Raw genomic sequence first — 18,331 nt, forward strand, 5'->3', positions numbered from 1 at the left:
GAAATCTATTTTATTTGATATGAGTATGGACACGCCTGCTTGTTTCCGAAGTCCATATGAGTGATATGATTTTTCCCAACCTTTCACCTTCAGCCTATGTATGTCTTTTCCTATCAAATGCGTCTCCTGTAGGCAGCATATTGTTGGGTCTTGTTTTGTGATCCATTCTACTAGCCTGTGTCTCTTAATTGGTGAGTTTAAGCCATTAACATTTAGGGTTATTATTGAGATATGGGTTGTTCTTCCAGCCATATTTGTTTATTTCTGTTACTAAACATTGTTTGTTTTCCTCTTTGATTATTTCCCCCCCCCCTTTACTGTCCTACCTCCCACTGTTGGTTTTCATTGTTATTTTCCATTTCCTCTTCCTGTAATGCTTTGGCGAGGATGTTTTGAAGAGATGGTTTTCTAGCTGCGAATTCTTTAAACTTTTGTTTATCGTGGAAGGTTTTAATTTCATTCTCCATCCTGAAGCTTAATTTCGCTGGATACACAATTCTTGGTTGGAACCCATTTTCTTTCAGTGTTTGAAATATGTTATTCCAGGATCTTCTAGCTTTCAGAGTCTGTGTTGAAAGATCAGCTGTTATCCTGATTGGCTTACCCCTAAATGTAATCTGCTTCCTTTCTCTTGTAGCTTTTAAAATTCTCTCCTTATTCTGTATGTTGGGCATCTTCATTATAATGTGTCTAGGTGTGGATCTCTTATGATTTTGCACATTCGGCGTCCTGTAGGCTTCTAGGATTTGGGATTCTGTCTCATTCTTCAAGTCTGGGAAGTTTTCTTGTATTATTTCATTGAATAGACTGCTCATTCCTTTGGTTTGGAGCTCTGTACCTTCCTGTATCCCAATGACTCTTAAGTTTGGTCTCTTAATGTTATCCCATATTTCTTGGATGTTCTGCTCATGGTTTCTTAACAGTCTTGCTGAGCTGTCTATGTTCTTTTCCAGTTGAAATACTTTGTCTTCATTGTCTGATGTTCTATCTTCTAAGTGTTCTACTCTGTTGGTAGTATTCTCCATTGAGTTTTTAAGTTGGTTTATTGCTTCCTGCATTTCTAGGATTTCTGATTGCTTGTTTTTTATAACCTCTATCTCCCTGTATAGTTGATCCTTTGCTTCCTGGATTTGTTTGCGTAATTCGTTGTCCAAGTGATCTTTCATTGTCTGATTTTGCTGTTTAATGTCTTCCTTGATACTCCAGATCATCTGAAGCATGTATATCCTGAATTCTTTATCTGACATTCCATCTGCTGCAGCTGTTACCTCTTCTAAAGTTGCGTTGACCTGCATTGCTTGTGGTCCTTTCTTTCCTTGTCTTTTCATACTGCTTGCGTATCTTTCCTGCAGGTGTGGGCGGCGGCTCTGCTCTCTCCTTATTCCAATTGGGGTGTCGTGGCTACCACGCCGGCAGGTCACTGGGCCTGTTCTGGGAGCTGGTGGCGGCTCTGTTCTGCCCCTACTCCAATTGGGGTGACGAGTGTACCACGCCGGCAGGCCACCGGGCCTGATCCGCCGGTCGGTTGCAGGTTTGCCTACCCTGCAGGCGCGGGAGGCAGCTCTACTCTGCCCCTACTCCAAATGGGGTGACGTGTCTGTCGTACCAGCAGGCCACTGGGCCTGTCCCGCTGGTCGGTCGCAGATCTGCCCACCTTTCGGGCACGGGTGGAGGCTCTGCTCTGCCCCTACTCCAATTGGGGTGTCGTGACTACCCCGCCTGCAGGACGCTGGGTCTGTTCCTGGCAAGGGAGGCGACTCTGCTCTGTCACTACTCCAATTAGGGTGGTGTTTGTACCACGCCGGCAGGCTCCTGGGCCTGATCCGCCGGTCTGTTGTAGGTCTGCCTACCTTGAAGGCGCGGGCGGCGGATCTGCCCTGCCCCTCCTACCACGCCTGCGGACCCCTGGGCCTGATCTGCAGGTTGATCACTGGTCTGCTCACCCTGCGGGCACGGGTGGCGGTTCCGCTCCGCCCCCACTCCAATTGGGGTCACGTGACCACCACACCGGCAGGGCCTGATCCGGGCATGGGAGAAGGATCTGCTCTGCCCCTACTCGAGTTGGGGTGACGTGTGTACCACACTGGCAGGCCACTGGGCCTGACCCGCCAGGCTGTCACAGGTCTGTTTACCTTGCAAGCGCGAACAGCGGCTCTGCCCTGCCCCTTCTACCACGCCCATGTACTACTGGGTCGTGGGGCTGCCCACCTGGCGGGTGTGGGTGGCGGCTCCGCTCCGCCCCCTCTCCAATTGGGTTCACGCGGTCACCACGCTGGCGAGCCACTGGGCCTGCTCCGGGGGCTGGCGGCGGCCCGGCTCCTTCCCTCTGGCTCGAGGACAAATTGAGGAGACTCGGGTGACTGAGCCTCAACCCCCTTACCAGGAGACCAACTGCTTATGTCACCGCTGGTATTGATGAAGATCTCTCCTCCACCGCTTTCTGCTGACATCAGATCTCTGCCATGTTGGTATCCTATGCGAATGGCAGCATTTCGTTCCCCTTGCCGGGCAACCCAAGCAACGGGTGAGTCCTGACCGGCCCTCAGCAGGACCCGGACCGAGACGCAGTTTCCGCGGGCTCCTAGCCCCGGTCCAGGGAAGTTCTGGGAGCCGGAACTGGGCCGCTCCGTGCTCGGTGTAAGCTCCTATAAGTGTAAGCTCCAAGAAGCAGCCCCCGCGGGCTCAGTTCCGGGAGCTGGAATTCGGCTTCTTAGTGCTTGGTGTATGCTCTGATAGTAGCAGGGTCCAAGAAGCAGCCTCCGCGGGCTCCGCAGCCCAGAGCCAGGGCGGTTCCGGGACGGTTCCGGGAGCCGGAACTCGGCCGCTCCGTGCTTGGTGTAAGCTCCTATAAGTGTAAGCTCCAAGAAGCAGTCCCCGCGGGCTCAGTTCCGGGAGCTGGAATTCGGCTTCTTGGTGCTTGGTGTTTGCTCTGATAGTAGCAGGGTCCAAGAAGCAGCCTCCGCAGGCTCCGCAGCCCTGAGCCAGGGCGGTTCCGGGACGGTTCCGGGAGCCGGAACTGGGCCGCCCCGCGCTCGGTGTTCACTCCGATAAGATCAGATTTTAAGAAGCCCCCAGGCGCTGAACCCTAGCAATCTGTCTGCTAGCCACAGGCAAATTGCAGCCTGAAATTACCTGTTCTATGGCTGAATGAGCTGCGGTCAGTCAAAAACAGGTGTGGTGACGTCAGTTTACCAACATGGTGGCTGCTGGCCTCCTCTGTGGTCTGACCGGTGTGGAGAACCGAGATGGACCGCTTCCTTCCCCCGTCTCGAACCCAGAATTCAGCCCTGAGTGCGGTGCTTGCGCGGCTGGCAGAAACTGCAGCGCTGTAACCCTGCGTCTCTATCCCAGCGCGCGTTGCAGACTCTAGCCGCAGGGCGATTTGCTGAATAAGCAGTGTTACCCTCCGTGCGACAAACCTCTCGCGTTTGAGTCCCCGTAGCCGATCCTCGTGCGATGGAAATCCTTCCTCCAGGTTCCGGCGCACCCCACTATTGCTGGAAATTCCTAACAAGATATCCTTTAGCCGTCCTGACTTGTCATACTCCCACACAGTGAAGCAGCACACGGGGGTAATGCACTCCCCTCGCCGCCATCTTCCCCCTCCTGTCTGTGTGAGAGAGAATTTTTAATATTTATTTTTTAGTTTTCGGCGGACACAACATCTTTGTTTGTATGTGGTGCTGAGGATCGAACCCGGGCCGCACGCATGCCAGGCGAGCGTGCTACCCCTTGAGCCACATCCCCAGCCCTTAGGTCATTTTTAAAAGTGCATTTCAATGTCTCATTATACTTTGAGCTTTTCCAAATCTGGAACTTGGAAAAGTGCTTCAACTATTCCTAGTATCAGAGTCCTGAAATGAAAATTCCCTACTACAAATATTCAGCAATGTTGAATTAATATAACATTTTAAAACATCCAGAAAAATCACATTAAATTAATTCAATATCATTTATATATCTGGTGAATAAATTGAAGCAAATTTTACAAAGAACTCAAGGAAGACTGCCATGACTCAGAGCACACAAATCTTTTACAGGGGAAACAACACCCGTACTAAAGATGAGTTCACAGTATAGAAATTGTAAACTGCAGGAGTAAAGGAACCCATCATCATGAGAGAGAATCTGCAGTTACCACAAGCAGGAAAATTTATATTCTAAAATATTAGAAAGACTCAGGACCGATTACTTTCAATTCCTAATAGAGTACCAAAGAAGCAGTTGATTTTCAAATTTACTGGATGACTGGATCTCAAAGATTTTATCCCATACATAAACTCATACTTCAGGTTAAAAAAAAATTCCTACAGTTTCAAATGCTTTTTCAGCATACACCCTAGTTAAAATAAAGAGAAAAAACTTCATCTTATGGATTCAAGGTGTTTTAAAGTATCTGAGTGATTGAAATGTAAAGTTCGCTACCTCTAAAAGGAAAATATTAAACTCATTAAAAATCTGTTATCAAACACATTTGTAATATAATATAGTACAATGAAAATTAGAGTTAGGTTCACTAAGTGGCCTTATACAAATTCAGTGAGTTCTAGATTTTTTTTTTTTAAAGACAGCATTAGTTTAGATGAATGAAGTGGGCATCTTGACCAGAGGTTACTGGCACAAATCAATACACCTCAATATGTATTCAGTACATATTGTATTTCAGTAACAGGTACTTGAAATTCAGTACACAGCTTTGCTATAAATCACAGACAGAAATTATATTAAAAGAAAGTTAGTTCTGTGATTTGAACTGAGAAATCAATGGAAATGTACACCAAGGATAAAATACTTTTGGACATATATCAAAGAAAGATGATTTGCGTCCTTGCCATTCATATTTCATCTTCTTGTGTACTACATATATCATATGTTGGATCCTTTCCCTGTCTCCCTTTTCCCACACAGACAACCTTTTAAATATACAAGCATTGTGCACTGGAAAGAAATTCACATGTGATCCTTATTAAAAATATAAGAGGAGTAAAATCCAGAGCTTAACCTAAGAAAATCCTTGATCTGCTGGGGTGTGGAGGTCAGGCATTTGTGGATGTGGGGAGGGGGAGCCTGGACATGGAGAGATGTAAGGATTATTAATTGGGGAAGATACCATAAAACAATTCTTACTCTGGTTAACTAAAGTGGTATTTTAGTTTTCTACTGTATATGCACATTCACTGTAGGTTTGAATAATGTCATTTTACTACTTAAATTACCATACATCCTGGGCCCTCCAATATGCTTGCTCGTATACACGCACATGTGTATGTATACACAGGAAACATGGTCAACAGAGCTCCGAAACCACAGTTGTGCTACAGGCAGAAGCCGCTGTGATGAACTGACTGAGCGATGTTCAGTGACCTAAATTGGGGCTTAGAATAAGTGGGTGCGTGCATGCCTTCATCAGATGAAAAGTAGGCCAAATATATATGTTTACTTTCTTCCTACCACAGCTGCAAACCCTCTTTGTGTGTGTGTGCATGGCTATAAAAATAAATATGCCATTAACCTGAAAAACAAATGAACCAGAAGGTGAGTTGCCATCAAAATAGACATGAAATGAATTAAATATTAAACTCCAGACTGGGACATATTTTGTGTTCCTTTTCAATTTCCAGTAATACATTAGGATACACAATACATTCCCTGAGGATATGTGGACTCGCCTGTCCTTTTCGTGATAACAAAGAAACGGTTGACAACAAAGACTTTTGTCTCATAGAACTGTGCTTTCTAACATTACTGCCCAAATATAAAATAAATCTTAGGCTGGAGAGCTATGCTATTTTCTTAAGAATTCTGTGGGTTTGTATAAAAATAATACCTATGAATATCACCATAAGTATCCAGATCTAAACAAAAGCAACCAAATTACTCCTTTTCTCTAAATTATGGTAGGATACAATATAATGCACTCACTACATGGGCATCAATTAAAGCATTAAATCTGAAACAGAAAGAGCCTTTCCATAACATTTTTAAAAATTGAACTAAATGTTCATATGTTGGGAAACTGAAAGGGGATATTCGGCATCTGAAAGCTGAGAAAAGGACTTGAACAGGTAACTTCCATTTCCAACAGAGGCAAATGGTACAAGTCCTGGCATGCTAGATCTTATAGTGTTTCTTTTAATATTGTAAATTAAGCCCCAAATTCAGAACAACACAAAGAATTTCAACACTATGGAGAAAGTGACTTCCAGGGAATTACCTATGAGTTTTTGAAAAAGTTCTCTGTGCAAGGAAGTAAAATGTCAAATTTATGATGAGCCTATCACTCTGCAGGGAAAGAGACACATGAAATCATTCAAGCAACACTGTCATTTTACAAATGAGGAAACTGAGGCCATGGCAAGTTCAGCAAACTGCACCAGAACCATGAAATTAATCTGAATCTTCTGACCACAATTCAGGGGTTTATTCTGCTATGTCTACGTGTCCAAAAAGGAAAGAGTAGACAGAAAAGGGGAATTATACAGTTAAATTTCAGATACAATTCAGTTTTACCTCCAAATCCTATAGATATCACTTTTTTTTTTGTCCCAAATGACCTGGAATCAATTTCTGTTTTACAAGTAGAATTTGGACACATTTTTGCATCTTAGTAATCATGCCTTCTTTTTTTTTCAATTTTTTTTCTAAATTTGATATTTGTTGTAAAGAACAAGCATCATGATACCACCTGTTATCTCAGACCCCAGTGCCCATTGCAATCATGCTCAGTGCTCTCTGTATGTGATTTTATATCAATTGACCTTCCATTACTGAAACTAGCTGCCATGGCTGCCTCCTGGCATGCAGCCCTTTCAGGTCTCACTGCCGAATACAATTATTATTTCAGTGTATTCCCTTTCTCACTCATATTTTTTTTTCTCTTTTCCCAGAGCTGCTTTGCCTATCATAATCCCTCTGATCAAGGACATTATCTCAACGTAGTCAACACAGGAAAATTCCACCTTCCACTCCCATTTTGTCTCCATCCACACCCACATTTACCCTCCTAAATATATTGTTTTCTTACATTATTTTTTTCAGAAGACCAAGAAGACTTTTCTGTTCTTATGTACCATCCATCAAAAGAGGAACTATCTTCTGGGTAAATAATTTCAAATATTTGAGAAAAAATATGATAATTTGATAAATCAAAAAATCAATTGGCATATAAATATTTAGAAATCTCTGGAATCACTTTTGAAACTCTCAAGAACATCAGACACAGTGCCTTAGAACAGGATGGAATAGCATGAAGGACATTTCAGAAGAGGAACAATCAGTTGAGGTACTGTTTCACAGTGCCAGTTGGCAGTACACCACAAGTCATACCAAATTCATCAAATGTCCCATTTTAATGTAGGGTTATTAACTCCATATAGTCATTTGTGATGAGAAAGGTCATTTTGAACAAATAAGTTTTAAAATACCTTGCAGCATCTCATTTTCAATCATGTTTCCTCATTTAATAGGTTACTAATTAAAAAGGAATGATTTGCACAAATAAAATTAAACAGAATGTTATTATAATGGACCATGTTGTCATAATTTAGTTACCAAAGGCTTTTTCATTACTATCTGAAAAAACAAACAAAACTAAAAATTATTCCAAATATAAACTGTTTCTAGAGAAAGACCATCAAGTTCAATTTCCCTATTTTCAACTGAACTTTGGTTGTAATCTCATTTATATCCCTCTTTAACATTATGACCTTGATTCATACATTAAATTTTCCAAGCTCTGATTTCCTTGTTTGTAAAGTAAAAAGAGGTGATATCTGTTGCTGAAGAACGTTATGAAGAATGAATCTGATAATATTGTTAAAGCACACTGTCACAGGGCGGTCACTTAATAAATGACAGGTTTTATTACATTTCACTGAGTTTGCCCTTCACTAGTAATAGTGTAATTATTAATACTGATGAAATTTTGGACTTCAGGAGACAAATTCACATTTATAAAGAAGCAACAGAGAGTATCCAAGGAAAAAGCAGAATTTTCCTTTGCAACACTTTTTTTCCTTCTCCTCTAGAGATGTGTACTGCACAATTCTACTGAGAATTCACCTCCTCTTATTTTAAACAATGTTTGATTGGATTCAAAATATCCTCAGACATCCTCTTAAAGGACAATCCAAACTCTTCAATTATCTTTTTTTCACATACATCTCAAAAGGTATTCTGAGTGCCTGAAAGGCCATAATTCTTTTTCCCTAAAGTTTTGAATTCCATCTGATGAAGTCATTACACTCTGTGGAGCAGCTCCATGTCACAGAAACAATAGCTTAAATTAACCTCTCACTTCCTTCAGTCAGGGTCTTTCTTTTCCTTCATAAAAGTTAATTTAATGCTTTTGAAAGAAGCAAGATTGGCAGGGATGGAGAATTAAGGTCTTTGCGTCATAAAATAGGCACTGACTAGAATGAGTGGCAATACTCTTAAAATTGTCTACAGAATCTCAACTACATTTAAGAAAGGACTACCTGAAGGGATTGGTGGTAATTGAGTCTTCCTGTTACTTTAAGCCCATGGAATCATCCAAGAGATGAAAATTAGAGCTATTGAACAAGGAAATGTTAGTCTTTGATTTTTTTTTTAAATCACTGTCCTCATTAGTTATGTTTTCTGACAGAGATTGGCACCACCATATCAAAGTACATGGAGGAAAGAGTTTTGTTAGGACAATTAGCCTCAAAAGTCTTAAAATGTAGGACTTCCACTTCAAACCATTCTTTCATTTAACAGACGTTTATTAAGGGGCTATCATTAGGAGGCTTTGTTAATTTTTTTTGCCCTCGCAGAGTCATGGACAGGGAGACAGGAATGATCTCTGCATTCATGGAGTTTAATCTGAAAGGAGATACGTACCAAACAACCAACCACTACCAGCACCACCACCGACAACAAAATGACACATGAAAATTTAAAAAGGTACTTTCAAGTCTGGCATTGTAGGCAGTTACACAGGGTCCTGTCTCTAGAAGTTTCCAGAACTTGGTTTAATGCTATGCTGTTGTCATTCTGAAATTCTCATTAATTTGTTTTTAGCAAGGGGACCACATTTTCATTTTCCACTGGAATGCACAAATTATGTAATCAACCTTGTTAAGTGAGTTCTAAGAAGGACTGAAACTTAGAGTATAAGATAGAGAAAAACAGGGGTCATGAGTCACAAAGCTACTTCTGATGACACCAGAAAAGACCTTTCTGATGAAGTGATTTATGAACCAAGGATTACAGTATTTTCTAAGCTACTGGATTTTACTCTGGTCTCTGACAAGCAACTGAATTAATTTATTAAGTCACATGTAACAGATATTGATTTAACACCCATTCTGAGCAAGAATCCATAAAATTTTTCTTTAAGGATTAGTAGGACACAGTTCTTGCCCTGATTTTGAGGTGGAAAACGAAGTATTTGGGTAGCTCTCAATATGCTCTGTAAGAGAGACACTCAAAGTATTCCAGAAGATGAAGAAGAAGTGGAAGAGAGAATCCAGATTTGGGACAGTAAGAGAAGGCTTTTAAAGAGAGGAAGTAGAATTCTATTTACTACAGTTAGAAGAGTGAGTAAAGAAGGCGGGACTTCCTTCTAGGGAGGTAACAACATTCTGAGGCTCAGAAAGAGAAAAGCAGAGTGCCATTTACAGTAACAGTGAGTATTATATATGTAAGTTGTGTTACAGAATAGGATGGAACAGGAAAATATTAAAAAATCAAAGCATATGCCTCCTTATCTCCTGTATCTCCTGTTTTCACACCTTCACCTAATGCATTACCATGTCTACTGATGCCCTTCCCAGTGTCTCCTGACTGCCTCCACATGACTTCCACCACAGCAGCTCACTCCTATCAGACTGCCTCAACTTTTCAACTGGCCAGTATGTTTCCTGTCAGTCCTCTTCTCCAGATAGTTCTTCTGTCTGAAATCAAAGAACGCATTCTAAAATGAAAATTAGACCATTTCACTGTTGAGTTTGAAACCTTTCAGTGCAGTGTAAGGAGGGATGTCTTGGTTCTGTTATTAGACAGAATGAGATTTGAGTCCTCCTATGTAATTGCTGTGCTATTGACTGAGTTTCTTAGCCTCTCTGATCCTCATTTTCCTCACAAGGAGGACCTGACAATTAAATAAAATATCTATGTACAGTGACAACACCTCCTGATTGACACAGGGAGCAGTGAATGTTATTGCTATCAGGAAACAGTTGAATTTCTTTGAGTGGTTTTTTAAAACTTTAAATGAGCTGGTTTCTGTTTTCCTCACTGAGGTCACCTGGCTTTAGTCTGTACTTTCACAAACTCAGCTACATGATGTGTCCTATCTCTTCTCCAAGTTGTTAACATTCTGTGCCTTCTTACTGGAGATGTCTCTCTTCCCTTACTCATCTCATTCCTCCAATCTACTGTCGTTATTTCCATATGATGTGAACAAAAACTCAGACACTGATTGGTCCAGTGGCTTTTCTAAGTGTGAAGTAAAATTAAGCCTTAAATTGACTTTCACTGGTGCTGCAGTCCGGCTGCAGCAAAATAACCAGGGGGTGGGGGGTGACGAGCAACTTGTGTAGATTGATATAGCAGGAGTAGGAGCCGTTTATTGTAGGACAACAGAGGTATTTATACATTCCACACAGCTTATCTAATTAAAATAAACTCAATACAGCAGTCAACCAATAAGGAATCTCCACACTTAATGGCTCGCTGGCATTACTTCACAAACCACTCCCTCTGGCAAAATGCCAGGCACCATCCAGACTTGTTTACAGACTCTAACACACTGGTTCAGATCTTCTACTCATTTCTTATACCTTTGGTCTCACGAGTATTAGATGTTCTGTGGAAAAAAGATTAATTTCTTTTTCATCACAACTATAGTATTCTCAGAACAAGCACTGTTACCCTGACTTCCCCTTCTGTGGAGAACTGAGCACTGACAGCTGTGTATGTCAAGAAAAATCACTTACCAAAATAAATCAATGACCAAGAATGTGGACATACCCTCTCCCTTTCTCAGAATAATCCTCAGAGTTTCTGGGTAGTGGGGCTATTTGCCCATGGTGTAGAGGGAAGCCAAGGTTACCATGTTGAAGCTTCACTTGCTTCAATTCTAACACAGCCACTACAGAAGCAGACTTTCAGTTATTTTTTAGGCATTTAGGAAAAGCTGTCACAGATAAAAATTTAAATGGAATGTTAATCTTCTTGGTGAAATTAGAGTTTTAATCTTAAAGTCTGAGCTAAAGTATGTTCAGATTGATATAGATTCACTGCACAAACATCAATAATTTTTCATTATGTTAAAATCAATCCCAATTTTACATGCAAACAGCAGATTCAAGTAAAAACCTCTGAGGTCTGTGTTCTACCACAAACACACTTATTTTGGATCTCTGCAAATCTAAAAACATTTGCGAACAGCTGCATGCTCTCCTTGCTAAGGACGACATAATTTTGCTTTGAAGTCTCCAATCCTCGAAAAATCCAGTTCATACTTTCTAATTAGCCATCACACTCAGTTTACACTTGGGAACTCAGGAAGTAGGGAACATTGAAAGAATCCTGAGCAAAGTTAGATTTAAAAAATACCACCAAATTTCATTAAAAGTACATAAAACTATATGGAAGTGTCAAGTATTCACAGAGTTATGTAATATGATGCCCTGCTTTGAAAAACAGTTGAAATGAGTAGGTCATTTAACCTCTGAAAGTTTTCTAGTCTATAAAATGAGATTGACAGGGTCAGCCTTGCCCACTCTTCAGAATTTGTGTCAGAATTAAATAAAGCAGTCAGTGTGAAAGAACTTTGAACACTGCATACTAATCGAATATATCGTGCAATCATGTCATACCAGGATAATAAATATAAACCCTTCAACTCTCTTTTCAACTGGTTAAAAATATCTACTTAAGACATTTCTCAGATTGTCACCTTATTTTTTTTCCTTTTGCACCTTATCTAGAATATTGTTTCTCCTCTCCACAAAATACTCTAATTTTTTTCCCATCAAATGCTCCCTAACTCTTACCTCTAAAAGTTACAATTTTCAGTTTGTTTTAGATAACGTCTTGGAGTTCATTCTATCTTTGTTAGTATTGCCACTTGTATCTAGTTAAAAGTCCTTTGGAACAGACCTATTTCACCTTGTCCCAGGTGCCTAGCACAGTGCTGAGGATACACCCAGTGGTAACTTTCTGAATAGATTCACTCAGCCTTTGGGAAGGTTTTCCTACTTGCTATCAGATGGTAATTTAAAGGGTATGATTTCTTCTGCCTGAAAAGAATCTTGCCCCAAATTAGGCATGAAAACTAACACCATGATCATATATTGGTCCATGTTTCTCTTGCACTTTAACTTATTAACAATAATAGCGCTTGTCAAAAGAGCAGTGGGGACTCTGTCATTAGACTGATCTAGGTTAGAATTCAACATCCTCTAATTATAAGCCACACAACTTTTTGAAGTTACCTAGGTATTTTGTGTCTCAATTTCCTTATCTACGAATTTCCTTATCTATGCTATTGCTAGCCTCAGCAAAATATGAATTTGAAATGACATAATGGATGCACTATTGTCTATGAGAATTATTAACGTCCATACTATAAGTTACCTAAGCATTCATTTACCCACTTACTGGGTATACACAATGCGTTAAAGATAGTCTTTAACTAATTTTTAAGACTGAAAGTAAGATCAGGTCTTTAATTTAGTCAGTAGTAACAAAGGCATATTTGAAATAGACTGGTAAAGGAGCAAATGTGAAAAAATAGCCAATTTAGTATGGAACTTCAAAAGGAGATATGATAGAAGAAGAGCCATCTTGGGCTATTAGTTGATAAGCAAGATTATTTTAATAAAGAGAAAGAATGATGAAAAACAAAAGGTCTTGCCAGATAAGGTATTGGTTAACAGTAGGTTGTGACTTTGCAGAATATGTTGTGAAAAAATCTAATGAGAACAAAAATGTTAATATATTGCAGAGATTATTATTATGATGATGATTATTATGTAATTATGTAATATCAGCCTTATGAATTCTAAAGATAGGTTCATCCTCTTTCTCACACACATATACACACATGCACACATACACAAACTAATAAATCTGTATATAACTGTAGATATAGTTAGATATGTATATAGCTATAGAAATATATAGGCATAAATGTACATATAAAGCTAAATAGTGACATCTGTATTGAGTATTAAGAGAACCTTGTAAAGATATATTCAGATAATTAAAAATTAAAAATTCTGTCAGATTTAATCAAGCTGTTCCTATACAATATAATAGAAGCAGTTAGCTTTAGAATATCTTATGATCTAGATATCTAATGATATATAATTCATATTCTGTAGGGCTATTTTAATGGATACTCAGTAGTTTATTTTTTAGTTACTTACAAGTGAAAGTAATACTTTCTTATACATTTCTGAAATTAAAAAAATCAACACAATATCAGCCTCATAAACTTAAAAGTTTCAAGAAGCCTATAATTCTGCTTAAAAATAAATATATTTAGAAAAATCAATATGTATATTATTTAGAAATCTTAACAAAAGCAGTATATCATCTCTTTCATGGTTTCAGTATTATAACAAACATAAAAATCCAGTTCATTAGTTATTTTAATTTGCCAAAGATTTTTCATGGGTGGACTTACATCAGCACAAATAGCAAAATGAGAACTTGCTAACATAGGTGTCTTCACACGCAGCAAAGAACACTTTATACAGATAATTACAAGAAAAATAAAACAATTATCAAAAAGTTGTATTAGGAAATAATTAAACACTAATTAATAACATTTAGATTTAAGAAAAAATTTTAGGGGTAGAGAGAGCATTTTTACTTGTTTATCAACAATATCAAGTTATAAATATAAGTAAAGACTATGTTGCATTAGAATGCTCCTAATTGTGTGTGACCCAGAAGATACAAGACTTTCATATGTAGCATCTAAATGTGGATAGTAAAGTGAAGATAGTTATTCCTAGATTACACATAAAAGACATTTTTCTTATTGTAAATCTGCTTACAACCAAGTTAAAGTACTCACTTAAAATAAATGCAGTTTAATGACTATAAAACTACATAATAAATCTTTTGAAATTATAGGTAAAATCCAAAGAGCACAACATTTCTCAATATCCAAATTGAAATAAAATTGATAAACAATCATTAAGTTGAATAACATAGTAGAAAACATTGCAGTTTTTAAAAGTCACAAACAGTAAAATATCAACTGATTATGCTTAGTTGGTCTGATATGTGTAGTCTTTTTAGTTTCCAGTAGCATTAGCTTTATATAATGAACCAAAATATTTAGTAAATTCCTCTAATATAAGGCATATTTCTTCATTGCTGAAATATAAAATATTTTAATTTTGTATTCAGTTAGCTACAGTAACCTCTCTTGTTATCATGATAGGTTCTACCACATTTTTGTGAGTTTCTTAGACCAATGCTTCTAGATGATTGCTATTATGTTTTAAAATATTTAGCCTCTAATTGGCCAATGTACCTCAAAAGTTTTACAAATGTAACTTTGGGTCTAAGAATTTTATTAGTAACTAATCAGATAATTATGCAAATGTGTGTATACACTGGTGTCTAATGCAAGATTCATTATATTACTGGAAGTTGAAAATAACCAATTGTTTATAGACAGGATACTGAGCAAATAAAATATTCACCTTTGCATATATAGAATAATGTGCAACGTAACCACTAAAATAATGATGTAGCTTAATAGTTATGACATAGATGCTCATGAACGATGAAGTAAAAAAAAATCAGCATAATGTAGTGATTTCACTTATGTATTTACATATTTGTACATCTATAATGTTCTTCTACATAGGTAATTTGGTGAAATATTCAAACAATCCTTGACAGTAATTTTTTTAGAAATGTCTCTTTACTATTTTGTGACACTATAAGGCTGTCATTTGGTTATACTCATCTTTGTCAATATTAGAAAAATGAATGCCTTCTTCAAACAATTTACCTCCATCTATCAGAAAACTGTCATGTTTAATGGACAATATATATCTGTAAATATTCAATTTATGATGTCTACACTGTTGATAATGCTGCCTAGAGTGTCCCATGCATAACCTTCACAGCCATACACAGTGGCTCTACCTATTGTTTTTAACCAATAGTAAACATTATTTCTATAAATAAAACATGTACATTTTCAAAGATATCCTGTTATGATTTGGATGTGAGGTGTATCCCAAAAGCTCATGTGTGAGATAATCCAAGAAATTTCAGAGAAAAAATTATCGGGTTATGAGAGTCTTAACCCAATCAGTGAATTAATCACCTGATGAGATTAATTGAGTGGTAACTGAAAGCAGGTGGGGTGTGACAAGGGGAAGTGGGGCACTGGGGCTTGGCTTTGGGGTATACGTATTTGTATCTGGTGAGAAGGGCCTCTCTCTCTGCTTACTGATCATGATGTGATCTTCTTCCCTCTGCCACTCTCTGCCCACCATGATCTTCCTCCCTCTGCCACTCTCTGCCTTATCTCAAGCCCAGGGGAATGGAATGGCCTCCTATGGATTAAGACCTCTGAAACTGTGAGCTCTAAAATAAAAATTTCCTCTTCTACAGTTGTTCTGGTCAAGTCCTTTAGTCACAACAGCAAAAAAAAAATTGCTTAATGTTATGTAGGATATAAACAGAAAATAAACATTATAAAGATGTTAAAACAAAAATCATAGAAGATCAAATATGTCATTCTGAATTAATTCACTATTCTCACCTCTTAGGTATCATGAAAATGTCTCCAAGAGTGGTAAATCATAAAATTTGTGAATATGAGTTGTTAAAACTTGAATTGTTTGAAATGGCACCTCACCTGTGGTACCACCAATTTCAAATGCCATGAAAATGTTTTCTCATCCTTTGTTCTTGGCAGAAGATAGTCTGAGTTCAGAAATACACCGTGTGCCTCTGGCTTGGCAATGCACAATTTGGGATTTAGTGTTTTTGTGGGGTTTTTTTATGTTTTTAGTTGTAAATGGACATAATACCTTAATTTTATTTATTTATTTTAATGTGGTGCTGAGGATCAAACCCTGTGCCTCAATGCCTCACACTGCTAGGCAAGCACTCTACCACTGAGCCGCAACACCAGCCCCTAGTGTTCTTTTTTATACAGGTTTTGTCACAACATTTTGTAGTGAACATTGAACTTTCCAAAGGTGAAAATGATGTTAACTAAAGGAAAACATTTGTAAAATACAATCAGTAGTACTCTTATTAAAAGCTTCCCTTGGTATTGGAGCTAATAGGATTTGGCTGCATTCTAGAACTTTCTTACAGAAATCATTATATAATTGAAAGTTATAAATAACCGACACTTCTAGCTCACTCTTAGCACAAGATTCTAGCTCACTCTTAGCACAAGGTAGGCACTCAAGTATTCTTCCTTCTTCCTAAGAGATTTAAGATGATGAAACAAGGCTCAGGGATATATGTTGTTGGGAAATAACAGTCTTATCTGGATCTATGAGAAGAATAACAAAACCTAAATGATAGAGAATACCAACAATAAAGCAAAAGATAAACGGTGAAGAAAGTGAAATCAAAATAAAAACTTTTGACATTTAAGGACATGCATTTATGTCACCTATTTTAGCATGATGTATAAAAACGTATTGAGCATGTATTATGGGGTTGGCATTCTACTAACAGATTTATATGATTTTTTTTCACTATTCACAAAACTGTGAGACAAATACAATTATCTTAATTCTACAGAAGAAGAATCTGATGCATAAAGAGGGTAAGTGGCTTATACCAGATCCTTCAGCTAAGCTACCATTTATGTGTAATTATACATTCTTGGTTCTGAGCCATTGCACTATTGTGATGAAAGAGATGAGAGGTGTAATCAGAGTGACTTAACTCACTTCCATTTCCATCCGTGACAGAGTGTCTTGTAACAGAACCAATCTCCTGCTTAGAACTAGTAGAAAGTCTTTGTAAATACATACACATTCACATTTTTTAAGGCACTAAAAACTTTGAGATTGTTAGGACTTTAGAGCCAAGATTTTGGAAATAAGGGAAGCTCACTGGTCTTAAGACACTTGCACACTGTGACACTTTCCCCTTCAGGGACATTTATAATTTTTGTCAAGCAGTTTCCAGCTGGAGATGCTGAGGTCAAGTAGATGCTACTACCAATGGAAGCTGGCAGGGTTTTCCACAGTGTTAAATGGCTAGGAATACAAAATTTAGAGTGTATTAAGGGATTGAGGTCCTGAAGAGAAGAGAAGCATAGAGGAGTTAGCCCATCATTGTCAGTTTATCTTCTGTGTCGTTTGCAAATCTTAAACTTTACTAGAGGTTACAAAGTCAAACAAATAAATCAGCAGCTCAAACTGAGTGGACATTTGTGTACAATGTATGGGAATGTATTTTGCTGTCAGATATACCTAATTAGAACAAATACATTTAAAAAAATGGAGTGGAGCTGTGGACAGCTTTATATTACTATGGAGATAAAAATTACCTTTGAGGACATGTTAGGAAGGAGAGGACCTGACAAATACATGAGGCTGTTACTTGGGGTCCTTTAAGGACATACCCCAAAGTAGGAAAAATACAAGGAAAGCTAAGACAAAGCCTGAGCTCTAACCTCCAGTCTATGAAACCCTTGTTTGGAGTGAGGTGTTCTGTTCCTACTGCACTCTGCCTGCCTGCTGCTTCTACAATCGTGTACACAGTGTCAATTGTTATAGAGGGAATATTTATGTCCTAAAATCAAAACCCAAATCCTGAATGTGATGAGACTTGGGAGTGAGGCCTTTGGGAGGAAATTAGGCTTAACTGGGATTAATGCCTTAATAAGGCAAGGACGAGACCAGAGCTTTGGTTCTCTATCCTTATGTGAGAATGCAGCAAGAAAGCAGTCTTCTGTAAGCCAGAAAGAAAGTACTCCTAAGGGAACCAAAAAGCTTAGCATCTTGATCTTGGATTTCCTAGTCTTCAGAATTTGATAAATAATTCTTGTTTGGAAGCATTTCAATCTATGGCATTTTGTTATGGCAGTTGGAGCTGACAAATACATCTAGCCTTAAATAACATGAGAATAAAATGGACAACAGAATGAGATTTGAAGGTGATCTAGAAAATGGAATTTCAGAGATGCACTTAAACAAAATGTGATTAAAATGTTTAAGGGGACACTAAAGATATTTTCATTATAGAAATGGAATCTATGAAAAATATCAAATAAAAATTATAAAATATAAAATGACACTAATTAAAATTAAGAGCTTAATTCATAATTTGAACATATTGGACAGAATTCAAG

The 18,331-nt window shown here is 38.2% G+C and overlaps 1 protein-coding gene across 14 annotated transcripts in view; it reads right to left on the reverse strand.

The window, feature by feature from the left end:
• Ptprd (protein tyrosine phosphatase receptor type D) overlaps positions 1-18,331 on the reverse strand; it is a 2,207,759-nt gene that overhangs the window by 1,040,209 nt on the left and 1,149,219 nt on the right. The gene's annotated exons all lie outside the window — the stretch shown is intronic.

The sequence above is a fragment of the Marmota monax genome, unplaced genomic scaffold (genome assembly GCF_021218885.2).
Source record: "Marmota monax isolate L192 unplaced genomic scaffold, Marmota_monax_Labrador192_F-V1.1 WCK01_AAM20220418_F8-fsc00124, whole genome shotgun sequence".
Taxonomy (NCBI): Eukaryota; Metazoa; Chordata; class Mammalia; order Rodentia; family Sciuridae; genus Marmota; species Marmota monax.